This window comes from Scyliorhinus canicula, chromosome 6, assembly GCF_902713615.1.
Source record: "Scyliorhinus canicula chromosome 6, sScyCan1.1, whole genome shotgun sequence".
Classification (NCBI taxonomy): domain Eukaryota; kingdom Metazoa; phylum Chordata; class Chondrichthyes; order Carcharhiniformes; family Scyliorhinidae; genus Scyliorhinus; species Scyliorhinus canicula.
The window spans coordinates 7,317,269-7,343,772 of record NC_052151.1 but is presented as its reverse complement, the minus strand read 5'-3'; the positions used below and the strand labels follow the sequence as shown (position 1 = coordinate 7,343,772).

The window sequence follows — 26,504 nt, the reverse complement described above, 5'->3', positions numbered from 1 at the left end:
ATTCCCTCCATCCCCCCTCCCCTTCATTCCCTCCATCCACCCTCCCCTTCATTTCTTCCATCCACCTCCCCTCACTCCCTCCATCCCTCCTCCCCTCACTCCCTCCATCCACCCTCCCCTCACTCCCTCCATCCACCCTCCCCTCACTCCCTCCATCCACCCGTCCCTTCATTTCCTCCATCCACCCTCCCCTTCATTCCCTCCATCCACCCGCCGCTTCATTCCCTCCATCCACCCTCCCCTCACTCCCTCCATCCACCCTCCCCTTCATTCCCTCCATCCACCCGCCGCTTCATTCCCTCCATCCACCCCTCCCCTCACTCCACCCCTCCCCTCACTCCCTCCATCCACCCTCCCCTTTATTCCCTCCATCCACCCATCCCTTCATTCCCTCCATCCCCCAGTCCCTTCATTCCCTCCATCCCCCCGTCCATTCATTCCCTCCATCCATCCTTCCCTTCATTCCGTCCATCCACCCGCCCGTTCATTCCCTCCATCCACCCTCCCCTCACTCCCTCCATCCACCCTCCCCTCACTCCTTCCATCCACCCTCCCCACACTCCCTCCATCCACCGACTCCTTCATTCCCTCCATCCACCCGCCCGTTCATTCCCACCACCCACCCGCCCCTTCATTCCCTCCATCCACCCTCCCCTCACTCCCTCCATCCACCCGTTCCTTCATTTCCTCCATCCACCCTCCCCTTTATTTCCTCCATCCACCCTCCCCTTTATTTCCTCCATCCACCCGTTCCTTCATTTCCTCCATCCACCCTCCCCTTTATTTCCTCCATCCACCCTCCCCTTTATTTCCTCCATCCACCCTCCCCTTCATTCCCTCCATCCACCCTCCCCTTCATTCCCTCCATCCACCCTCCCCTTCATTCCCTCCATCCACCCTCTCCTACATTCCCTCCATCCATCCTCCCCTTCATTCCCTCCAGCCACCCGTTCCTTCATTCCCTCCATCCACCCGCCCCTTCATTCCCTCCATCCACCCTCCCCTTCATAGGGGCTGGTTTAGCTCACTGGGCTAAATCGCTGCCTTATAAAGCAGACCAAGGCAGGCCAGCAGCACGGTTCAATTCCCGTTCCAGCCTCCCCGGACAGGTGCCGGAATGTGGCGACTAGGGGCTTTTTACAGTAACTTCATTGAAGCCTACTCGTGACAAGAAGCGATTTTCATTTCATTTCATTTTCATTCCCTCCATCCACCCTCCCCTTCATTCCCTCCATCCATCCTCCCCTTCATTCCCTCCATCCACCCTCCCCTCACTCCCTCCATCCACCCGTCCCTTCATTCCCTCCATCCCCCCTCTCCTCACTCCCTCCATCCACCCTCTCCTCACTCCCTCCATCCACCGACCCCTTCATTCCCTCCATCCCCCCACTCCTTCATTCCCACCACCCACCCGCCCCTTCATTCCCTCCATCCACCCTCCCCTCACTCCCTCCATCCACCCGTCCCTTCATTCCCACCACCCACCCGCCCCTTCATTCCCTCCATCCACCCTCCCCTCACTCCCTCCATCCACCCGTTCCTTCATTCCCTCCATCCACCCATGCCTTCATTTCCTCCATCCACCCGCCCCTTCATTCCCTCCATCCACCCGCCCCTTCATTCCCTCCATCCACCCTCCCCTTCATTCCCTCCATCCACCCTCCCCTTCATTCCCTCCATCCACCCCCCCCCTTCATTCCCTCCATCCCTACTCCCCTCACTCCCTCCATCCATCCTCCCCTTCATTCCCTCCATCCACCCTCCCCTTCATTCCCTCCATCCACCCTCCCCTTCATTCCCTCCATCCTCCCTCCCCTTCATTCCCTCCATCCACCCTCCCCTTCATTCCCTCCATCCACCCTCCCCTTCATTCCCTCCATCCACCCTCCCCTTTATTTCCTCCATCCATCCTCCCCTTCATTCCCTCCATCCACCCGCCCCTTCATTCCCTCCATCCACCCTCCCCTTCATAGGGGCTGGTTTAGCTCACTGGGCTAAATCGCTGCCTTATAAAGCAGACCAAGCAGGCCAGCTGCGCGGTTCGATTCCCGTACCAGCCTCCCCGGACAGGTGCCGGAATGTGGCGACTAGGGGCTTTTCACAGTAACTTCATTCAAGCCGACTCGTGACAATAAGCGATTTTCATTTCATTTCATTTTCAGTCCCTCCATCCACCCTCCCCTTCATTCCCTCCATCCATCCTCCCTTTCATTCCCTCCATCCACCCTCCCCTCACTCCCTCCATCCACCCGTCCCTTCATTCCCTCCATCCCCTCGTCCCTTCATTCCCTCCATCCTCCCCTTTATTCCCTCCATCCACCCGTTCCTTTATTCCCTCCATCCACCCTCCCCTTCATTCCCTCCATCCCCCCTCCCGTCACTCCCTCCATCCACCCGTCCCTTCATTCCCTCCATCCACCCGCCCCTTCATTCCCTCCATCCACCCTCCCCTTCATTCCCTCCCTCCATCCACCCATCCCTTCATTTCCTCCATCCATCCTCCCCTTCATTCCCTCCATCCACCCGTTCCTTTATTCCCTCCATCCACCCACCCCTTCATTCCCTCCATCCCCCCTCCCGTCACTCCCTCCATCCACCCGTCCCTTCATTCCCTCCATCCACCCTCCCCTCACTCCCTCCATCCACCCTCCCCTCACTCCCTCCATCCACCTCCCCTCACTCCCTCCATCCACCCCTTCATTCCCTCCATTCACCCTCCCCTTCATTCCCTCCATCCATCCTGCCCTTCATTCCCTCCATCCACACGTCCCTTCATTCCCTCCATCCACCCGTCCCTTCATTCCCTCCATCCACCCTTCCCTTCATTCCCTCCATCCACCCTCACCTTCATTCCCTCCATCCCTCCATCCACCAACCCCTTCATTCCCTCCATCCACCCTCCCCTCACTACCTCCATCCAACCTCCCCTTTATTCCCTCCATCCACCAACCCCTTCATTCCCTCCATCCACCCTCCCCTCACTCCCTCCATCCACCAACCCCTTCACTCGCTCCATCCACCCGCCAACCACATCCTACACCCAGCCATCCGCCAAGCAACCCCTCATTCCTACTTCACCCGCCCTTCCCGTCCCCCTTACCCCACCAGCCCTTGCCCACACAGCCCCGCTGCCACAATCCTTCTCTGCGCTTCCCTTGCTCCCTCATCCATCCTCACACTCACTCATAGATTGGAAAACTTGGGTACTTTTATCACTTACTAGAACTCGTGCTGTAAAAGGGATCATGGTTTTTGTGCAGATTCTCAGCGGCTTTCCACAAGGATTCCTGCACTGATGGAACTCTGCAGGAACCTCCATCAGACAAAGTGCTCGGTTAGTCCTATGGTAGGTAACTGGGTAGGTTTCTGCCTGTTCACAGTCAGGCGCAGGGTTACTGACATTCGGAAACTGGGTAGGTTTCTGCCTGTTCAGAGTCAGGCGCAGGGGTTCTGACATTAGGTAACTGGGTAGGTTTCTCCCTGTCCAGAGTCAGGCGCAGGGGTTCTGACATTAGGTAACTGGGTAGGTTTCTGCCTGTTCAGCGTCAGGCGAAGGGTTACTGACGTTAGGTAACTGGGTAGGTTTCTCCCTGTTCAGAGTCAGGCGCAGGGGTTCTGTCGTTAGGTAACTCGGTAGGTTTCTGCCTGTTCAGAGTCAGGCGCAGGGGTTCTGACGTTAGGTAACTGGGTAGGTTTCTGCCTGTTCAGAGTCAGGCGCAGGGGTTCTGACGTTAGGTAACTGGGTAGGTTTCTGCCTGTTCAGAGTCAGGCGCAGGGGTTCTGCCGTTAGGTAACTGGGTAGGTTTCTGCCTGTTCGGAGTCAGGCGCAAGGGCTCTGACGTTCGGTAACTGGGTAGGTTTCTGCCTGTTCAGAGTCAGGCACAGGGGCTCTGACGTTAGGTAACTGGGTAGGTTTCTGCCTGTTCTGAGTCAGGGGCAGGGGCTCTGACGTTAGGTAACTGGGTAGGTTTCTGCCTGTTCAGAGTCAGGCGCAGGGGTTCTGTCGTTAGGTAACTGGGTAGGTTTCTGTCTGTTCAGAGTCAGGCGCAGGGGTTCTGTCGTTAGGTAACTGGGTAGGTTTCTGCCTGTTCAGAGTCAGGCGCAGGGGTTCTGATGTTAGGTAACTGGGTAGGTTTCTGCCTGTGCAGAGTCAGGCGCAGGGGCTCTGACTTTAGGTAACTGGATAGGTTTCTACCTGTTCAGAGTCAGGCGCAGGGTTACTGACGTTAGGTAACTGGGTAGGTTTCTGCCTGTTCAGAGTCAGGCGCAGGGGTTCTGACGTTAGCTAACTGGGTAGGTTTCTGCCTGTTCAGAGTCAGGCGCAGGGTTACTGACATTCGGTAACTGGGTAGGTTTCTGCCTGTTCAGAGTCAGGCGCAGGGGTTCTGTCGTTAGGTAGCTGGGTAGGTTTCTGCCTGTTCAGAGTCAGGCGCAGGGGTTCTGCCGTTAGGTAACTGGGTAGGTTTCTGCCTGTTCGGAGTCAGGCGCAGGGGCTCTGACGTTCGGTAACTGGGTAGGTTTCTGCCTGTTCAGAGTCAGGCGCAGGGGTTCTGCCGTTAGGTAACTGGGTAGGTTTCTGCCTGTTCGGAGTCAGGCGCAGGGGCTCTGACGTTCGGTAACTGGGTAGGTTTCTGCCTGTTCAGAGTCAGGCGCAGGGGTTCTGACGTTAGCTAACTGGGTAGGTTTCTGCCTGTTCAGAGTCAGGCGCAGGGTTACTGACATTCGGTAACTGGGTAGGTTTCTGCCTGTTCAGAGTCAGGCGCAGGGGTTCTGTCGTTAGGTAACTGGGTAGGTTTCTGCCTGTTCAGAGTCAGGCGCAGGGGTTCTGTCGTTAGGTAACTGGGTAGGTTTCTGCCTGTTCAGAGTCAGGCGCAGGGGTTCTGATGTTAGGTAACTGGGTAGGTTTCTGCCTGTGCAGAGTCAGGCGCAGGGGCTCTGACTTTAGGTAACTGGATAGGTTTCTGCCTGTTCAGAGTCAGGCGCAGGGTTACTGACGTTAGGTAACTGGGTAGGTTTCTGCCTGTTCAGAGTCAGGCGCAGGGGTTCTGTCGTTAGGTAACTGGGTAGGTTTCTGCCTGTTCAGAGTCAGGCGCAGGGGTTCTGACGTTAGGTAACTGGGTAGGTTTCTGCCTGTTCAGAGTCAGGCGCAGGGGTTCTGCCGTTAGGTAACTGGGTAGGTTTCTGCCTGTTCGGAGTCAGGCGCAGGGGCTCTGACGTTAGGTAACTGGGTAGGTTTCTGCCTGTTCAGAGTCAGGCGCAGGGGTTCTGACGTTAGCTAACTGGGTAGGTTTTTGCCTGTTCAGAGTCAGGCGCAGGGTTACTGACATTCGGTAACTGGGTAGGTTTCTGCCTGTTCAGAGTCAGGCGCAGGGGTTCTGTCGTTAGGTAACTGGGTAGGTTTCTGCCTGTTCAGAGTCAGGCGCAGGGGTTCTGACATTAGGTAACTGGGTAGGTTTCTGCCTGTTCAGAGTCAGGCGCAGGGGTTCTGTCGTTAGGTAACTGGGTAGGTTTCTGCCTGTTCAGAGTCAGGCGCAGGGGTTCTGATGTTAGGTAACTGGGTAGGTTTCTGCCTGTGCAGAGTCAGCCGCAGGGGCTCTGACTTTAGGTAACTGGATAGGTTTCTGCGTGTTCAGAGTCAGGCGCAGGGTTACTGACGTTAGGTAACTGGGTAGGTTTCTGCCTGTTCAGAGTCAGGCGCAGGGGTTCTGACGTTAGCTAACTGGGTAGGTTTCTGCCTGTTCAGAGTCAGGCGCAGGGGTTCTGACATTAGGTAACTGGGTAGGTTTCTGCCTGTCCAGAGTCAGGCGCAGGGGTTCTGACATTAGGTAACTGGGTAGGCTTCTGCCTGTTCAGCGTCAGGTGAAGGGTTACTGACGTTAGGTAACTGAGTAGGTTTCTGCCTGTTCACAGTCAGGCGCAGTGGTTCTGACGTTAGGTAACTGGGTGGGTTTCTGTCTGTTCAGCGTCAGGCGCAGGGGTTCTGACGTTAGGTAACTGGGTAGGTTTCTGCCTGTTCAGCGTCAGGCGAAGGGTTACTGACGTTAGGTAACTGGGTAGGTTTCTGCCTGTTCAGAGTCAGGCGCAGGGGTTCTGTCGTTAGGTAACTGCGTAGGTTTCTGCCTGTTCAGAGTCAGGCGCAGGGGTTCTGACGTTAGGTAACTGGGTAGGTTTCTGCCTGTTCAGAGTCAGGCGCGGAGGCTCTGACATTAGGTAACTGGGTAGGTTTCTGTCTGTTCAGAGTCAGGCGCAGGGGTTCTGTCGTTAGGTAACTGGGTAGGTTTCTGTCTGTTCAGAGTCAGGCGCAGGGGTTCTGTCGTTAGGTAACTGGGTAGGTCTCTGCCTGTTCAGAGTCAGGCGCAGGGGTTCTGACGTTAGGTAACTGGGTAGGTTTCTGCCGGTTCAGAGTCAGGCGCAGGGGTTCTGCCGTTAGGTAACTGGGTAGGTTTCTGTCTGTTCAGAGTCAGGCGCAGGGGTTCTGTCGTTAGGTAACTGGGTAGGTTTCTGCCTGTTCAGAGTCAGGCACAGGGGTTCTGATGTTAGGTAACTGGGTAGGTTTCTGCCTGTGCAGAGTCAGGCGCAGGGGCTCTGATGTTAGGTAACTGGGTAGGTTTCTGCCTGTTCAGAGTCAGGCGCAGGGGCTCTGATGTTAGGTAACTGGGTAGGTTTCTGCCTGTTCAGAGTCAGGGGCAGGGGTTCTGATGTTAGGTAACTGGGTAGGTTTCTGCCTGTTCGGAGTCAGGGGCAGGGGCTCTGACGTTAGGTAACTGGGTAGGTTTCTGCCTGTTCACTGTCAGGCGCAGGGGCTCTGATGTTAGGTAACTGGGTAGGTTTCTGCCTGTTCAGAGTCAGGCGCAGGGGCTCTGATGTTAGGTAAGTGGGTAGGTTTCTGCCTGTTCAGAGTCAGGCGCAGGGGTTCTGACGTTAGGTAACTGGGTAGGTTTCTGCCTGTTCAGAATCAGGCGCAGGGGCTCTGACGTTAGGTAACTGGGTAGGTTTCTGCCTGTTCAGAGTCAGGGGCAGGGGTTCTGACGTTAGGTAACTGGGTAGGTTTCTGCCTGTTCAGAGTCAGGCGCAGGGGCTCTGACGTTAGGTAACTGGGTAGGTTTCTGCCTGTTCAGAGTCAGGGGCAGGGGTTCTGACGTTAGGTAACTGGGTAGGTTTCTGTCTGTTCAGAATCAGGCGCGGAGGTTCTGACGTTAGGTAACTGGGTAGGTTTCTGCCTGTTCAGAGTCAGGCGCAGGGGCTCTGACGATAGGTAACTGGGTAGGTTTCTGCCTGTTCAGAGTCAGGCGCTGAGGTTCTGACATTAGGTAACTGGGTAGGTTTCTGTCTGTTCAGAGTCGGGCGCAGTGGTTCTGACATTAGGTAACTGGGTAGGTTTCTGCCTGTTCAGAGTCAGGCGCAGGGGTTCTGTCGTTAGGTAACTGGGTAGGTTTCTGCCTGTTCAGAGTCAGGCGCTGAGGTTCTGACATTAGGTAACTGGGTAGGTTTCTGCCTGTGCAGAGGCAGGCGCAGGGGCTCTGATGTTAGGTAAGTGGGTCTGACGTTATGTAACTGGGTAGGTTTCTGCCTGTACAGAGTCAGGCGCAGGGGTTCTGACGTTAGGTAACTGGGTAGGTTTCTGCCTTTTCAGAGTCAGGCGCAGGGGTTCTGACGTTAGGTAACTGGGTAGGTTTCTGCCTGTTCAGAGTCAGGCGCAGGGGTTCTGTCGTTAGGTAACTGGGTAGGTTTCTGCCTGTTCAGAGTCAGGCGCAGGGGTTCTGATGTTAGGTAACTGGGTAGGTTTCTGCCTGTGCAGAGTCAGGCGCAGGGGCTCTGACTTTAGGTAACTGGATAGGTTTCTGCCTGTTCAGAGTCAGGCGCAGGGTTACTGACGTTAGGTAACTGGGTAGGTTTCTGCCTGTTCAGAGTCAGGCGCAGGGGTTCTGTCGTTAGGTAACTGGGTAGGTTTCTGCCTGTTCAGAGTCAGGCGCAGGGGTTCTGACGTTAGGTAACTGGGTAGGTTTCTGCCTGTTCAGAGTCAGGCGCAGGGGTTCTGCCGTTAGGTAACTGGGTAGGTTTCTGCCTGTTCGGAGTCAGGCGCAGGGGCTCTGACGTTAGGTAACTGGGTAGGTTTCTGCCTGTTCAGAGTCAGGCGCAGGGGTTCTGACGTTAGCTAACTGGGTAGGTTTTTGCCTGTTCAGAGTCAGGCGCAGGGTTACTGACATTCGGTAACTGGGTAGGTTTCTGCCTGTTCAGAGTCAGGCGCAGGGGTTCTGACGTTAGGTAACTGGGTAGGTTTCTGCCTGTTCAGAGTCAGGCGCAGGGGTTCTGACATTAGGTAACTGGGTAGGTTTCTGCCTGTTCAGAGTCAGGCGCAGGGGTTCTGTCGTTAGGTAACTGGGTAGGTTTCTGCCTGTTCAGAGTCAGGCGCAGGGGTTCTGATGTTAGGTAACTGGGTAGGTTTCTGCCTGTGCAGAGTCAGGCGCAGGGGCTCTGACTTTAGGTAACTGGATAGGTTTCTGCGTGTTCAGAGTCAGGCGCAGGGTTACTGACGTTAGGTAACTGGGTAGGTTTCTGCCTGTTCAGAGTCAGGCGCAGGGGTTCTGACGTTAGCTAACTGGGTAGGTTTCTGCCTGTTCAGAGTCAGGCGCAGGGGTTCTGACATTAGGTAACTGGGTAGGTTTCTGCCTGTCCAGAGTCAGGCGCAGGGGTTCTGACATTAGGTAACTGGGTAGGCTTCTGCCTGTTCAGCGTCAGGTGAAGGGTTACTGACGTTAGGTAACTGAGTAGGTTTCTGCCTGTTCACAGTCAGGCGCAGTGGTTCTGACGTTAGGTAACTGGGTGGGTTTCTGTCTGTTCAGCGTCAGGCGCAGGGGTTCTGACGTTAGGTAACTGGGTAGGTTTCTGCCTGTTCAGCGTCAGGCGAAGGGTTACTGACGTTAGGTAACTGGGTAGGTTTCTGCCTGTTCAGAGTCAGGCGCAGGGGTTCTGTCGTTAGGTAACTGCGTAGGTTTCTGCCTGTTCAGAGTCAGGCGCAGGGGTTCTGACGTTAGGTAACTGGGTAGGTTTCTGCCTGTTCAGAGTCAGGCGCGGAGGCTCTGACATTAGGTAACTGGGTAGGTTTCTGTCTGTTCAGAGTCAGGCGCAGGGGTTCTGTCGTTAGGTAACTGGGTAGGTTTCTGTCTGTTCAGAGTCAGGCGCAGGGGTTCTGTCGTTAGGTAACTGGGTAGGTCTCTGCCTGTTCAGAGTCAGGCGCAGGGGTTCTGACGTTAGGTAACTGGGTAGGTTTCTGCCGGTTCAGAGTCAGGCGCAGGGGTTCTGCCGTTAGGTAACTGGGTAGGTTTCTGTCTGTTCAGAGTCAGGCGCAGGGGTTCTGTCGTTAGGTAACTGGGTAGGTTTCTGCCTGTTCAGAGTCAGGCACAGGGGTTCTGATGTTAGGTAACTGGGTAGGTTTCTGCCTGTGCAGAGTCAGGCGCAGGGGCTCTGATGTTAGGTAACTGGGTAGGTTTCTGCCTGTGCAGAGTCAGGCGCAGGGGCTCTGATGTTAGGTAACTGGGTAGGTTTCTGCCTGTTCAGAGTCAGGGGCAGGGGTTCTGATGTTAGGTAACTGGGTAGGTTTCTGCCTGTTCGGAGTCAGGGGCAGGGGCTCTGACGTTAGGTAACTGGGTAGGTTTCTGCCTGTTCACTGTCAGGCGCAGGGGCTCTGATGTTAGGTAACTGGGTAGGTTTCTGCCTGTTCAGAGTCAGGCGCAGGGGCTCTGATGTTAGGTAAGTGGGTAGGTTTCTGCCTGTTCAGAGTCAGGCGCAGGGGTTCTGACGTTAGGTAACTGGGTAGGTTTCTGCCTGTTCAGAATCAGGCGCAGGGGCTCTGACATTAGGTAACTGGGTAGGTTTCTGCCTGTTCAGAGTCAGGGGCAGGGGTTCTGACGTTAGGTAACTGGGTAGGTTTCTGCCTGTTCAGAGTCAGGCGCAGGGGCTCTGACGTTAGGTAACTGGGTAGGTTTCTGCCTGTTCAGAGTCAGGGGCAGGGGTTCTGACGTTAGGTAACTGGGTAGGTTTCTGTCTGTTCAGAATCAGGCGCGGAGGTTCTGACGTTAGGTAACTGGGTAGGTTTCTGCCTGTTCAGAGTCAGGCGCAGGGGCTCTGACGATAGGTAACTGGGTAGGTTTCTGCCTGTTCAGAGTCAGGCGCTGAGGTTCTGACATTAGGTAACTGGGTAGGTTTCTGTCTGTTCAGAGTCGGGCGCAGTGGTTCTGACATTAGGTAACTGGGTAGGTTTCTGCCTGTTCAGAGTCAGGCGCAGGGGTTCTGTCGTTAGGTAACTGGGTAGGTTTCTGCCTGTTCAGAGTCAGGCGCTGAGGTTCTGACATTAGGTAACTGGGTAGGTTTCTGCCTGTGCAGAGTCAGGCGCAGGGGCTCTGATGTTAGGTAAGTGGGTCTGACGTTATGTAACTGGGTAGGTTTCTGCCTGTACAGAGTCAGGCGCAGGGGTTCTGACGTTAGGTAACTGGGTAGGTTTCTGCCTTTTCAGAGTCAGGCGCAGGGGTTCTGACGTTAGGTAACTGGGTAGGTTTCTGCCTGTTCAGAGTCGGCCGCAGGGGTTCTGACGTTAGGTAACTGGGTAGGTTTCTGCCTGTCCAGAGTCAGGCGCAGGGGTTCTGACGTTAGGTAACTGGGTAGGTTTCTGTCTGTTCAGAATCAGGCGCAGGGGTTCAGACGTTAGGTAACTGGGTAGGTTTCTGCCTGTTCAGAGTCAGGCGCAGGGTTACTGACATTCGGTAACTGGGTAGGTTTCTGCCTGTTCAGAGTCAGGCGCAGGGGTTCTGTCGTTAGGTAACTGGGTAGGTTTCTGTCTGTTCAGAGTCAGGCGCAGGGGTTCTGACGTTAGGTAACTGGGTAGGTTTCTGCCAGTTCAGAGTGAAGCGCAAGGGTTCTGCCGTTAGGTAACTGGGTAGGTTTCTGCCTGTTCAGATTCAGGCGCAGGGGTTCTGACGTTAGGTAACTGGGTAGGTTTCTGTCTGTTCAGAGTCGGGCGCAGGGGTTCTGACGTTAGATAACTGGGTAGGTTTCTGCCTGTTCAGAGTCAGGCGCTGAGGTTCTGACATTAGGTAACTGGGTAGGTTTCTGCCTGTGCAGAGTCAGGCGCAGGGGCTCTGATGTTAGGTAACTGGGTAGGTTTCTGCCTGTGCAGAGTCAGGCGCAGGGGCTCTGATGTTAGGTAACTGGGTAGGTTTCTGCCTGTTCAGAGTCAGGGGCAGGGGTTCTGATGTTAGGTAACTGGGTAGGTTTCTGCCTGTTCGGAGTCAGGGGCAGGGGCTCTGACGTTAGGTAACTGGGTAGGTTTCTGCCTGTTCAGAGTCAGGCGCAGGGGCTCTGACGTTAGGTAACTGGGTAGGTTTCTGCCTGTTCAGAGTCAGGCGCAGGGGTTCTGACGTTAGGTAACTGGGTAGGTTTTTGCAGTCCAGAGTCAGGAGCAGGGGTTCTAACGTTAGGTAACTGGGTAGGTTTCTGTCTGTTCAGCGTCAGGCGAAGGGTTACTGACGTTAGGTAACTGGGTAGGTTTCTGCCTGTTCAGAGTCAGGCGCAGGGGTTCTGACATTAGGTAACTGGGTAGGTTTCTGCCTGTTCACAGTCAGGCGCAGGGTTACTGACATTCGGTAACTGGGTAGGTTTCTCCCTGTTCAGAGTCAGGCGCAGGGGTTCTGACATTCGGTAACTGGGTAGGTTTCTGCCTGTTCAGAGTCAGGCACAGGGGTTCTGACGTTAGGTAACTGGATAGGTTTCTGTCTGTTCAGAGTCAGGCGCAGGGGTTCTGACGTTAGGTAACTGGGTAGGTTTCTGCCTGTTCAGAGTGAAGCGCAAGGGTTCTGCCGTTAGGTAACTGGGTAGGTTTCTGCCTGTTCAGATTCAGGCGCAGGGGTTCTGACGTTAGGTAACTGGGTAGGTTTCTGTCTGTTCAGAGTCGGGCGCAGGGGTTCTGACGTTAGGTAACTGGGTAGGTTTCTGCCTGTTCAGAGTCAGGCGCTGAGGTTCTGACATTAGGTAACTGGGTAGATTTCTGCCTGTTCAGAGTCGGCCGCAGGGGTTCTGACGTTAGGTAACTGGGTAGGTTTCTGCCTGTTCAGAGTCAAGCGCAAGGGTTCTGACGTTAGGTAACTGGGTAGGTTTCTGCCTGTTCAGAGTCAGGCGCAGGGGTTCTGTCGTTAGGTAACTGGGTAGGTTTCTGCCTGTTCGGAGTCAGGCGCAGGAGCTCTGACGTTAGGTAACTGGGTAGGTTTCTGCCTGTTCAGAGTCAGGCGCAGGGGCTCTGACGTTAGGTAACTGGGTAGGTTTCTGCCTGTTCAGAGTCAGGCGCAGGGGTTCTGACGTTAGGTAACTGGGTAGGTTTTTGCAGTCCAGAGTCAGGAGCAGGGGTTCTAACGTTAGGTAACTGGGTAGGTTTCTGTCTGTTCAGCGTCAGGCGAAGGGTTACTGACGTTAGGTAACTGGGTAGGTTTCTGCCTGTTCAGCGTCAGGCGCAGGGGTTCTGACATTAGGTAACTGGGTAGGTTTCTGCCTGTTCACAGTCAGGCGCAGGGTTACTGACATTCGGTAACTGGGTAGGTTTCTCCCTGTTCAGAGTCAGGCGCAGGGGTTCTGACGTTAGGTAACTCGGTAGGTTTCTGCCTGTTCAGAGTCAGGCGCAGGGTTACTGACATTCGGTAACTGGGTAGGTTTCTGCCTGTTCAGAGTCAGGCACAGGGGTTCTGACGTTAGGTAACTGGATAGGTTTCTGCCTGTTCAGCGTCAGGCGCAGGGGCTCTGACGTTAGGTAACTGGGTAGGTTTCTGCCTGTTCACTGTCAGGCGCAGGGGTTCTGACGTTAGGTAACTGGGTAGGTTTCTGCCTGTTCAGAGTCGGGCGCAGGGGCTCTGACGTTATGTAACTGGGTAGGTTTCTGCCTGTTCAGAGTCAGGCGCAGGGGTTCTGCCGTTAGGTAACTGGGTAGGTTTCTGCCTGTTCACTGTCAGGCGCAGGGGTTCTGACGTTAGGTAACTGGGTAGGTTTCTGTCTGTTCAGAGTCGGGCGCAGGGGTTCTGACGTTAGGTAACTGGGTAGGTTTCTGCCTGTTCAGAGTCAGGGGCAGGGGCTCTGACGTTAGGTAACTGGGTAGGTTTCTGCCTGTTCAGAGTCAGGTGCAGGGGCTCTGACGTTATGTAACTGGGTAGGTTTCTGCCTGTTCAGAGTCAGGCGCAGGGGTTCTGCCGTTAGGTAACTGGGTAGGTTTCTGCCTGTTCAGAGTCAGGCGCAGGGGTTCTGACGTTAGGTAACTGGGTAGGTTTCTGCCTGTCCAGAGTCAGGCGCAGGGGCTCTGACGTTAGGTAACTGGATAGGTTTCTGTCTGTTCAGAGTCAGGAGCAGGGGTTCTGACGTTAGGTAACTGGGTAGGTTTCTGCCTGTTCAGAGTCAGGAGCAGGGGTTGTGACGTTAGGTAACTGGGTAGGTTTCTGCCTGTTCAGAGTCAGGCGCAGGGGTTGTGACGTTAGGTAACTGGGTAGGTTTCTGCCTGTTCAGAGTCAGGCGCAGGGGCTCTGACGTTAGGTAACTGGGTAGGTTTCTGCCTGTTCAGAGTCAGGAGCAGGGGCTCTGACTTTAGGTAACTGGGTAGGTTTCTGCCTGTTCGGAGTCAGGCGCAGGGGTTCTGCCGTTAGGTAACTGGGTAGGTTTCTGCCTGTTCAGAGTCAGGAGCAGGGGCTCTGACGTTAGGTAACTGGGTAGGTTTCTGTCTGTTCAGAGTCAGGAGCAGGGGCTCTGACGTTAGTTAACTGGGTAGGTTTCTGCCTGTTCGGAGTCAGGCGCAGGGGCTCTGACGTTAGGTAACTGGGTAGGTTTCTGCCTGTTCAGAGTCAGGGGCAGGGGCTCTGACTTTAGGTAACTGGGTAGGTTTCTGCCTGTTCAGAGTCAGGAGCAGGGGTTCTGACGTTAGGTAACTGGGTAGGTTTCTGCCTGTTCAGAGTCAGGGGCAGGGGCTCTGACTTTAGGTAACTGGGTAGGTTTCTGCCTGTTCAGAGTCAGGGGCAGGGGTTCTGACATTAGGTAACTGGGTAGGTTTCTGCCTGTTCAGAGTCAGGAGCAGGGGCTCTGACTTTAGGTAACTGGGTAGGTTTCTGCCTGTTCAGAGTCAGGAGCAGGGGTTCTGAATATGATCACAAGCTTTGGACCAAGTGCTCTTTATTTTTCTTAACAAATGTCGTACCTCACTATTATCTGCTTTTACGATCTTGGTCATGATATCAACGGTCGATTACTACTGTCATGATCAAGGAATTTAGGTTTTCATCCATTTAACCTATGTCATTAGCTTGCAAATCCATGAGAATATTTGATGTGACAGCTATTGTCCTCTTTAGCAGAGAATATGGAAAAGGTGCCAAGACGGCAGGCAGACTCCTATTTCCCTCAATTCTGGAGCCAAAGTGGAAATAAAATTTGTCAGTGTTGTACTTCAACATTTTATTTATAGATATATTGTGGCAAATATACAGTATTTACCCAATGTGTTCAAGACAATTAATGAGAGAATATCAATTGCACACTAATCTTTGACAGGCTATTCCATTTGAAGACACTTGATCTTTTCGATTCTGTACAGTAGACACGACCCAATAACATTTCCACTTATACTTTTCAAATACATGCCCGATCAGGAAATCTCTTATTCCAAATCCAATCACACAAAGAAACATATTAAATAAAGATTTTACATAACATATACCTTTCAAGCAAGTGGACCAATATCTTCAGAAACAGGATCGTAATCTTACTCTGTGAAAAAAAAAAAGAATTGTCTAAATTATCATTTAAAATGTAATGTTTCCATCCCATTCCCCCCTCCAGAGTGTTATCTGTTGCCCACCTGCCTTCAGTTGAGCCACTCATTGAAAGTCTTTAGTGAGCACCTCTCACCTAATCGGCTATTTAATTTTACACGGAAAAATGGAAGTTAAAATATTTAACTCTTCTCAAAAGAAACCTCCTCTTTCTCAGGTCTTTCGAATTGACAGTGGGACTGATATTTCTCCTTTCATGTCATTTTAAGTGCAGATTTACAAGTCATTTCTTCAGCCTATTCCTCACCTCCTCAAAATGGTCCACATGACAGTCCTCAGCAGTCACTGCCAAATGGCATTGAGAGGGATTGCATTTTGCTTTGTTTACTATATTTAATCCTCTTTCACATCAGACCAAAGACCATGGCCGGGATTCTCCGAGCCAGGTCGGAGAATCGGCATGGTGTGGGAAATTCCCGCCACGCAGCTCCGATGTCGGACCGCCGATTCTCCGACGACCAGAGAATCTGCGCCTATCACGTCCGCGCGGTCGCTGCGGCGCTGGTCGGGAACCGCTGAAAGAGACCTCAGCGGCGATTCTCCGTGGGCGACCGGGCAAACTCCCAACGGCATGGTTTACATCTGGTACCACCCAACGGGAGCTCGAACCTGCAGCTGCGGTGGCGGTCCTGGTGGGGGGAGGGGGGAATCTGACTCCAGGGGGGAACCTCAGCGGTGGCCAGGCCCGCCATCAGGGGCCACTGATCGGCAGGCCATCGCAATCTGGGGGGGGATGGGGCCTATCTTACTCCGCGTGGGCCGCGCCATGTCAGTGGCACCGGCGCCAAAGTGGGTCACCGCGCAGATGCGCGGTCTGGACAGCAGGACTCTGCTGGCAGCCAGAGCTGCGGGACGCATGCCAGGACCCCGCTGGCAGCCAGAGCTGCGGGACGCATGCCAGGACCCTGCTGGCAGCCAGAGCTGCGGGACGCATGCCAGGACCCTGCTGGCAGCCAGAGCTGCGGGACGCATGCCAGGACCCCGCTGGCAGCCAGAGCTGCGGGACGCATGCCAGGACCCTGCTGGCAGCCAGAGCTGCGGGACGCATGCCAGGACCCTGCTGGCAGCCAGAGCTGCGGGACGCATGCCAGGACCCTGCTGGCAGCCAGAGCTGCGGGACGCATGCCAGGACCCCGCTGGCAGCCAGAGCTGCGGGACGCATGCCAGGACCCCGCTGGCAGCCAGAGCTGCGGGACGCATGCCAGGACCCTGCTGGCAGCCAGAGCTGCGGGACGCATGCCAGGACCCTGCTGGCAGCCAGAGCTGCGGGACGTATGCCAGGACCCTGCTGGCAGCCAGAGCTGCGGGACGCATGCCAGGACCCTGCTGGCAGCCAGAGCTGCGGGACGCATGCCAGGGCCCTGCTGGCAGCCAGAGCTGCGGGACGCATGCCAGGACCCCGCTGGCAGCCAGAGCTGCGGGACGCATGCCAGGACCCTGCTGGCAGCCAGAGCTGCGGGACGCATGCCAGGACCCCGCTGGCAGCCAGAGCTGCGGGACGCATGCCAGGACCCTGCTGGCAGCCAGAGCTGCGGGACGCATGCCAGGACCCTGCTGGCAGCCAGAGCTGCGGGACGCATGCCAGGACCCTGCTGGCAGCCAGAGCTGCGGGACGCATGCCAGGGCCTTGCTAGCCCCCTGGAAAATGGAGAATCACCCTGGACGTTCGAGATAAAGTCCGGAGTGATTCTCGCCCGTTTTCCGGCAGGTGTGGGGACTTAGTCCCCAAAAGGGAGAATTCTGGCCCATGTACGGTTTACAAATGAATAAACAAACGGTCCCTCAGATAAACATAAAGACCAAAAATAAAAACCTCCTTCCTATTTTGATGAGAGTGAATTATTTAATTGGACATCCAGTTCACATTTACACTCATTGCGCCTCATATGCTTCACCATTACATTGACAGGCTCACTTGGTATTTCTCCAGCATAGGCTGTTGCTTTGTTGGTGCAGAAACCATCTTATATGCTGCAGTTTTTACAGAAGTTAAACCCATTTTCAAACAACAAAATTTTACATGCTCTGCTGAATTGGTCATTCTGAAAATATTCATTCGATAAATTCAAATGCCCTTGATTAAATGGATTTAAGAGTTAGCTGTTCAGCCTTAACCAATCAGCTTCTTAAAAAAAACAGGACTGTTTTAGTAAACAAGGTGGTTACATTAAAGTAAGGGATGAAGCACTCTCTCTGGACACAAATACAATTCATGACAATGCAACGACTGTTGTCAACCGCAAAAGTTTGTTACTGATTCTGAAGCAATCAGTAGAAAACTAGTCATTTAAATATTCATAAGCATTAACCAGATGACGCTGTATACATCTTCAAATTCGCAAATGAGGAGTTTCTATTTACAAAGTAAGAAGTCTTACAACACCAGGTTAAAGTCCAACAGGTTTGTTTCAAACACGAGCTTTCGGAGCACGGCTCCTTCTTCAGGTGAATGGAAAGGCTTGTTCCAGAAATGTTTATATAGACACAGTCAGAGATGCCCCGGAATGCGAGCACCTGTATGAAGTAAATCCCACTGACAAAGATTTCTATTTACAAAGATTGACCCTTCCTAACATAGAACAAAGGGAACTACCACATGGTGAAGGATTTTCCAAGGATGTGGCTATTCACTTGGAATAGCTAACTGCAAATCAAGGCATATAAGGCAACCTTTGAAGTCTCCAAAATTCCTCACAAAAAGGAGACCAAGTTTACAATGTGAGCCACTAGTATGGATGTGGATGCTCGCCAATTTGAAGTGTGCAAAAAGAATGTGGAATGGTGTATTGAATTAACCTTCAAACACAATCAAAGCGTTTTTAAGCATCAAATTCATTTTCAACAGCAGCCGACTCAAAGGGATCCTCAAATTAATTCTGACGTTTTGATTATGTTATCATAAGGATTCCCACTCTAGATTTAGCATTTTCACTTTCTGTATCATCCCTCCACAAATAATCAGCTTCCTTTCGATCCACTGAATATCATAGAAACATAAAAAATAAGAGTCATTCGGCCCTTCGAGCCTGCTCTGCTATTCATTATGCTTGTGGCTGATCATCTAGCTCAATAGCCTAATCCCCCGCCCTCCCCCCATATCCTTTGATACCCTTTGCCCAAAGTGCTGTATCTAACTGCTTTTTGAAAACCTACAATGTTTTGGACTCAACTACTTCCTGTGGTAACGAATTCCCCAGACCACCACTCTCGGGGTGAAGAAATGTCTCCTCATCTCTGTCCTAAATAGTCTACCCCGTAGCCTCAGACTGTGTCTCCTGGTTCTGGACACACCCTCCATCGAGAACATCTTCCCTGCATCTACACTGTCCAGTCCTGTTAGAATTTTATACGTCTCTATGAGATTCCCCCCTCATTCTTCTGAACTCCAGTGAGAACAATCCCAACCTAGTCAATCTCTCCCCATAGGCCAGTCGTGCCATCCCAGGAATCAATCTGGTAAACCTTCGCTACACTCCCTCGAGAGCAAGAACATCGGGCGGGATTCTCTGATCCCGTGGCAGAGTGTCCACGCTGTTGTAAACTCCGTCGCGTTTTACAACGGCGTGAACGGGCCGCTGCCAGGTGTAATTCTGGCCCCTACAGGGGGCCAGCACGACGCTGGAGTGGTTTGTGCTGCTCCAGCTGCCGATCCTGGCGCCAACAGTGAAACTGCGGGATCCGTGAATGCGCAGTGGCGCCGACAGCAACGCACGCACGCATACGCAGTGGCCTCCTTCAACGCGCTGGTCCCGACGTAACATGGCGCAGATCTACAGGAGCCCGTGCGTAGGAAAGGAGGTCCCCAGCCAGAGAGGCCGGCCCACAGATTGGCGGGCCCCGATCGCAGGCCAGGCCACATCGGAGGCCCCCCCGGGGTCGGACACCCCCCCGCCCCCCACAGGCCGCCATCCGACCCTTCAACACCGAGGTCCCGCCGGCTCAGAGCAGGTTAGAACGGCGCCGACAAGACTCAGTTTTTTTCTTACGGCCGCTTGGCCCATCTGGGCAGTAGTAGTACACCTGGGGGGTGTAGAGCGGCCAGTGACCGGTGCTGCGCCAACCACGCTGGCTCCAATGGCAAAGAATCACGTGCCGGTGTCGGGGTGGCGTGGCCCTGTTGTGGGCATTCTCCGGCCCGACCCAGGGCTGGGAGAATCCCTCCCATTTTCCTTAGAGAAGCAGACCAAAACGGCACACAATATTCCAGCTGTGGCCACATCAAGGCCCTGTGTATCATTGCAGCGAAGCATCGCTGCTCCTGTACTCAAATCCTCTCATAAAGCCCATACCCTTTAATATCTTTGCTCAACAGATCTATCTACCTCAGATTTAAAATTAACTGTTGTCGCTTCAACTGCTGTTTGTGAGAGAGAGAGTTCCAAACCTCTACCACCTTCTGAGTGAAGAAATGCTTCCCAACATCTCTCCTGAACGGTCTGGCCCTAATTTTTAGACTATTCCCCGAGTTTTAGAATCTCCAACCGGTGGAAATAGTTTATCTTTATCTATCCTGTCTTTTCCTTTTAATGTCTTGAAGGCTTCGATCAGATCACCTCTTAACCTTCTAAATTCGACAGAAATTATGCCTAATTTGTATAATCTCTCCTCATAAATTAACATCTGAAGACAAGTATCATTTTGGTAAACCTACGTTGCAGTCCTTCCAAGACCTATCCTTCCTACGATGTGGTGCCCAGATCTACTCCAAGTGGGGTCTAAGCAGGGTTTTGGAAAGCTGCAACATAATTTCTGCGCCCTTACACTCTCGTTGGCGACACGGTGGCACCCCTTCCAGTTAATTTAGGGCACTCCCTGGTGCCCCAAATGCTCGCAGGACAAGAAGCATGCCATTGATCGTACTCTGGACCTGGGGCATTCCAGCGACGGCAACAAATTCAGCAGCCCAGAGATCTTGACTGCTGCCTTGCAGCGCCAGGGATCTGGCTTCAATTCCGGCCTTGGGTGACTGTGTGGAGTTTGCACCTTCTCCCCGTGTCTGCATGGGTTTCCTCTGGGTGCTCCGGATTCCTCCCACAGTCCATAGATACACAGGTTAGGTGGATTGGCCCTGCTAAATTGCCCCTTAGTGTCCAAAGTAAGATGGGGTTTCAGGGATAGGACAGGGGATTGGGCCTAGGTAGGGTTCTCTTTCAGAGGTTTGGTGCAGACTCAATAAGCCGAATGGCCTTCTTCTTCACTGTAAGGATTCTATGATTCTTCTGATTCCTCCAGATATGGAGGCTCGCATTCAATTAGTCTTCTTGATTACTGTTTGCATTTGTTCATGGCATTTTAAAGATATACCTGAACCTCCAGGTCTCTTTGGGCATCCAATGAGTTTAGCTTCAGGCCATCTAGAAAGTATTGTGATATATCAGGTTTTGGTCCAAAACGGATAACCTCACATTGAAACACATCCGTCACATTCACCTAGTCTATCAATATCTCTTTGTAATTTTATGCTGTCATCTACACTGCCTACAATGCCACCCAACTTTGTACCATCTATGGACAAAAAATTAAGGGAAGCTGGAATCATCCCTTAGAAGCTGCTAATGATAGCACGAGGGCCGCACGGCACCGAGGTCCCAGGTTCGATCCTGGCTCTGGGTCACTGTCTGTGTGGAATTTGCACATTCTCCCCGTGTCCGTGTGGGTCTCACCTCCACAACCCAAAAACATGCAGGATAGGTGGATTGGCCACGCTAAATTGCCCCTTAATTGGAAAAAATTAATTGGGTACTCTAAATTTAAAAAAAGAAGTTGCCAATGATTATTAGTGGGCAGCACGGTAGCATTGTGGATAGCACAATTGCTTCACAGCTCCAGGGTCCCAGGTTCGATTCCGGCTTGGGTCACTGTCTATGCGGAGTCTGCACATCCTCCCCATGTGTGCGTGTGTTTCCTCCGGGTGCTCCGGTTTCCTCCCACAGTCCAAAGATGTGCAGGTTAGGTGGATTGGCCATGATAAATTGCCCTTAGTGTCCAGAATTGCCCTTAATGTTAGGTGGGTTTGCTGGGTTATGGAGATAGGGTGGAGGTGTTGACCTTGGGTAGGGTGCTCTTTCCAAGAGCCGGTGCAGACTCGATGGGCCGAATGGCCTCCTTCTGCACTGTAAATTCTATGATATTCTGCGATCAACAAATGTGGATATATGACATCCAGCGGATGGAACAAAAGTTGTCAGAGCAAGAGAAGTATATAACCGTGATGGAAAGCAAGGTGGGGATGATGAACGACCGCCAGAAAAGAATGCAGGAGAAGCTGGAGAATAGGTCCAGGAGGCAGAATCTCAGAATTGTCGGCCTCCCTGAAGGCAATGAGGGATCGGATGCGAGGGTTATGTGACGGACATGTTGGAGAGCTTGATGGGGGCTGGGGCGTTCCCTCGGCCCCTGGAATTGGACAGAGCGGACAGAGCCCTCGCAAGGAAGCCCAGAGCGAACGAACCACAGAGGGCCATGGTGGTACGTTTTCACCGTTTCATGGACAAGGAACATATTTTGCGGTGGGCCAAGAAAGAACGGAGCAGCAAGTGGGTGAACTGTGAGTTGCGCATCTATCAGGACCTGGGAACAGATTTGGCCAAGAGGCGAGCTGGATTCAATCGGGCACAAACGAACGACTTTAAGAAGGGTGTGAAGTCCGGGATGCTGTACCCAGCCCGTCTGTGGGTCACACATGAGGAACGGGATTTTGAAAAGCCAGACGAAGTATGGACCTTTATTAAAGAAATGAAGCTGGAGGCAAATTAAAAGACACTGAAGCCTTGGAGAAGTACTGTGGCAGCGATTTGTGGTGCTGGATTGTTTAAATTTACGTAGCTCTATGTGAAATAATGGGCTGTGTGGATGGTTAACGGTTGCTTTGTCTTGCAGGGACCTTGTTAGAGGGAGGCAGATGGGCTTTGAATTTGGTTCTGCTTTTTGGGTGACTACTTTTCCAAAGTGACTGTTTCTTCACTGATTTTTCTGTTGTTTGTTTACTGGGGAATGTGATGCTTTTAAAATGTTTATTCATGGACTTCCGGTTGCGGCTATGACCAGCTAAGTCGCACGTTTGGCTGCTCCTGCTACAAAGGTGTTTTCGGGCCGATTGGAGGGCCCCAACGGCGCTGTAAGGACAAATCCCGGTGGGGGAAGGCTCCCTGAAGAGAACCAGACCAACTTTATGGTCGGTACCCGGAGTGGGGTGGTAAAGAAAGCAACAGCAGCTCCCAAAAAAAAGCGGGGGAAGAAGACCAAAATGGCGGCCGGTGGAGCACCCGAGGAATGGAGGAAATGGGCGGAGGAGCAGCAGGCCGCTCTCCTGCGCTTCTTTACGGAGCTGAAAATGGAGCTCTTGGAGTCAATGAATGCGACGACCACCAGGCTGATGGGAGCCCAGGCGACCCAAGAGGCGTCGATTCGGGAGCTGCAACAGGAGATGACTGTGAGGGAGGAGGAGGCCACGGTCCTCGTGGGAAAGGTAGAGGTGCACGAGGCACTCCACCTGAAATGGCAGAGCCGTTTTGAGGAGCTGGATACCCGAATGAGGCGGAAGAACCTGAGGATCTTGGGCCTGGCAGAAGGCCTGGAGGGGTCAGACCTCCCGGGATATGTAGCAGAAATGCTGAGCTCCCTGATGGGGGCAGGGGCCGTCCCTTCGCCCCTGGAGCTGGAAGAGGCCTACAGGGTCATGGCTAGGAGGCCAAGAGCAAATGAGCCCCCGAGGGCGGTGCTGGTGCGGTTCCAGCGACTCAGCGACCGTGAGAGAGTGCTGGAGTGGGCCAAGAGGGAAAGGAGCAGCAAGTGGGAGAATTCGACGGTGAGGGTCTACCAGGACTGGAGTGCGGAGGTGGCAAAGCGGCGGGCCCGGTACAACCGGACGAAGGCGGTGCTACATGCAAAACGGATCAGGTTCGGAATGCTGCAGCCAGCGCGCTTGTGGGTCACCTACAGGAACCAACACCACTATTTTGAGTCCCCAGAGGAGGCGTGGGCCTTTGTACAGGAAGAGAAACTGGACTCGAATTAGACCCAGGGGATACTTGGCGGCCGTAGCCGCTCGGGTACTTTCAGCTGAATTCTTTGTTTGGATTTTGAACTCTTGCTGTGGTTTTTCTTCTGATGTTTTTTCCCCCTTTGCCAACTTCCCTTAGTTATTGATATTGTGGTTATTCATGGTTATTTATGGTTATTTATGCTGTTTGGTAGAGGGCGACTGTTAAGTACATTGTTATTTGTTATTTATCTGTTATTTATAATGTTAAGTTGGGGAGGTGGGACGGGGGGGAGAGCAGATCGGGGATATGGGCTCCTAGGGGGGGGTTCTTTTACAGGCATGGACGGGGACGGGGGTGGAACTGAAGATGGCGGGGTGGGGTGTGGCAGGGCGAAAGCGCGGGCTTTCCTCTGTTTTCCCGCGCGCGGGGCAGAGGAGGGGGGAGGGGAGGAGTGCGGGGCGTGGCTAGCAATGGCGACCTTTCCCGCGCTGGAGCGGGGCCAGGGAGGAGTGGCAAGGGGGGGGGGAGGCCCCTCCCCGAGCCGGGGGGAGTCGGAGTGGGGCAGGAGCAGCCGGGTCAGCGTGAACCAGCTGACTTACGGGAGTACGATGGAGGGTACATCGCGGCTAGGAGGGGTCCTAGCCTGGGGGGGGAGGAGGGGGGTTAGGGAGGGACACCGGGTTGCTGCTGAAAAGACCAGAAACGGGAAGTGGAGGACTGGAGAGGTGGGGGGAGGGGGACATCGCCATGGGGAGCGGGTCAGAAGGGGAGGGTCGACCCGGGGCGAGCAGGGAACAGGACATGGCTAATCGGCAGGGGAGGGGGGCGGGTCGTCCCGCGACCCGGCTGATCACTTGGAACGTGAGGGGGTTGAATGGGCCGGTCAAGAGATCAAGGGTATTCTCACACCTGAAGGGACTGAAGGCTGATGTAGCAATGTTACAGGAGACCCATTTGAAGGTAGTGGACCAGGTTCGCCTGAGAAGGGGGTGGGTGGGACAGGTGTTCCACTCTGGATTGGACGCAAAGAACCGGGGGGTGGCGATTCTGGTGGGAAAGAGGGTGTCGTTCGTGGCGGAGGAGGTGGTGGCGGATAAGGAGGGTAGGTATGTGATGGTGAAGGGTAAGCTGCAGGGGGAGAAAGTGGTGATGGTCAACGTATATGCCCCGAACTGGGATGACGCGGGTTTTATGAGGCGCCTATTGGGCCTCATTCCGGGACTGGAGGCAGGGGGCTTGATCATGGGGGGGGACTTTAACACAGTGCTGGACCCCGGGCTAGACAGATCGAGCGCAAGGACCAATAGGAGGCCGGCAGCGGCAGAAGTGCTGAGGGGGTACATGGAGCAGATGGGAGGAGTAGACCCATGGAGGTTTGGTAGGCCGAGGGCGAGGGAGTATTCCTTTTTCTCCCACGTCCATAGAGTGTACTCCAGAATCGATTTCTTCGTGTTGAGCAGGGGGCTGATCCCGAGGGTACGGGAAGCTGAGTACTCGGCCATTGCGATCTCTGATCATGCACCGCATTGGGTGGATGTGGAAATGGGGGAGGCGCGGGACCAGCGCCCGCTGTGGCGGCTGGATGTGGGGCTGTTAGCGGACGACGAGGTGTGTAAAAGGGTCCGGAAGAGCATTGAGAGCTATCTGGACTTGAATGACACGGGGGAGGTGCAGGTGGGGATGGTCTGGGAGGCCCTGAAGGCAGTGATCAGGGGAGAGCTGATCTCCATAAGGGCGCATAGAGAAAGAAAGGAGAGGCAGGAGAGGGAGAGGCTGGTGGGGGAGCTATTGGAAGTGGATAGGAGATATGCGGAGGCACCAGAGGAGGGGCTGCTGGAAGAACGGCGCAGCCTGCAGGTCAAGTTCGACCTGCTGACCACCAGGAAGGCAGAGACGCAGTGGAGAAGGGCACAGGGCGCGGTCTATGAGTATGGGGAAAAGGCGAGCAGGATGCTGGCACACCAGCTTCGCAAACGAGATGCGGCTAGGGAGATTGGGGGAGTGAAGGAGAGGGGCGGGAAGGTAGTGCAGAAGGGGCAAGAAGTGAACGGGGTCTTCAGGGATTTTTACAAGGAGTTGTATCGGTCTGAGCCGCCGACAAGGAGAGGGGGAATGGAGGACTTCCTAAACAAATTGAGGTTCCCAAGGGTCCAGGAGGGGCTGGTAGAAGGGCTGGGGGCGCCAATAGGGCTAGAGGAGCTAGTCAAGGGAATAGGTCAGATGCAAGCGGGGAAGGCGCCGGGGCCAGATGGGTTCCCGGTGGAATTCTATAAGAAAAATGTGGACTTGGTGGGACCGGTACTGGTACGAGCCTTTAATGAGGCGCGAGAGGGGGGGGTTCTGCCCCCGACAATGTCGCAGGCTCTGATCTCCCTGATATTGAAGCGGGATAAAGACCCCGTGCAGTGCGGGTCCTACAGGCCTATCTCGCTTCTGAACGTGGATGCCAAGTTGCTGGCAAAGATCCTGGCAGCTAGAATAGAGGATTGTGTGCCAGGGGTAATCCATGAGGACCAGACGGGGTTCGTGAAGGGGCGGCAGCTCAACACGAACGTGCGGAGATTGCTGAATGTAATTATGATGCCGGCAGTGGAGGGGGAGGCTGAGATAGTGGTAGCGCTGGACGCGGAGAAGGCATTCGATAGGGTGGAGTGGGAGTACCTGTGGGAGACGTTGAAACGGTTTGGGTTTGGGGAAGGGTTTATTAAGTGGGTGAAGTTGCTCTACTCGGCCCCGACGGCGAGTGTAGTGACAAACGGGAGGAGGTCGGAGTATTTCGGGCTCCACCGAGGGACCAGGCAGGGATGTCCCCTATCCCCCCTACTTTTCGCACTGGCGATTGAACCGTTGGCGATGGCACTGAGGGGTTCAGGGGGGTGGAGAGGACTGACTAGGGGAGGGGAGGAACATCGAGTATCGCTGTATGCGGATGATCTACTGCTGTACGTGGCAGACCCAGAAGGGGGAATGCCGGAGATAATGGAACTATTAGCAGAGTTTGGGGACTTTTCGGGGTACAAATTAAATTTGGGCAAAAGCGAGGTTTTTGTGATACACCCGGGGGACCAGGGAGAGGGTATTGGGAGACTCCCCTTCAAGCGAGCAGGAAAGAGCTTTAGGTACTTAGGGGTGCAGGTGGCAAGGAACTGGGGGACCCTCCACAAGTTGAACTTTTCCAGGCTGGTGGAACAGATGGAGGAGGAGTTTAAGAGGTGGGACATGGTACCGTTGTCGCTGGCGGGGAGGGTGCAGTCAATCAAAATGACGGTCCTCCCAAGGTTCTTGTTTTTATTTCAGTGCTTGCCCATCTTCCTCCCTAGGGCCTTCTTCAAAAAGGTGACGAGTAGCATCATGAGCTACGTGTGGGCGCATGGCACCCCAAGGGTGAGGAGGGTCTTTTTGGAGCGGAGTAGGGACAGTGGAGGGCTGGCACTGCCCAATCTCTCGGGGTACTACTGGGCGGCAAATGTGTCAATGGTGCGCAAGTGGATGATGGAAGGGGAGGGGGCAGCTTGGAAACGAATGGAGAGGGCGTCCTGTGGCAACACAAGCCTGGGGGCCCTAGTAACGGCACCATGGCCGCTCCCCCCCACGAGGTACACCACGAGCCCGGTGGTGGCGGCCACCCTCAAGATATGGGGGCAGTGGAGGCGACATAGGGGTGAAA

General features: G+C 54.0%; 1 protein-coding gene across 1 annotated transcript in view; it reads right to left on the bottom strand.

The window, feature by feature from the left end:
• The window catches only part of LOC119966922, a 234,150-nt gene that overhangs the window by 127,095 nt on the left and 80,551 nt on the right, over window positions 1–26,504 (bottom strand). Inside the window, 1 exon segment of the mRNA XM_038798880.1 lies at window positions 14,738–14,787. The gene's annotated coding sequence lies outside the window, so the exon portion shown is untranslated.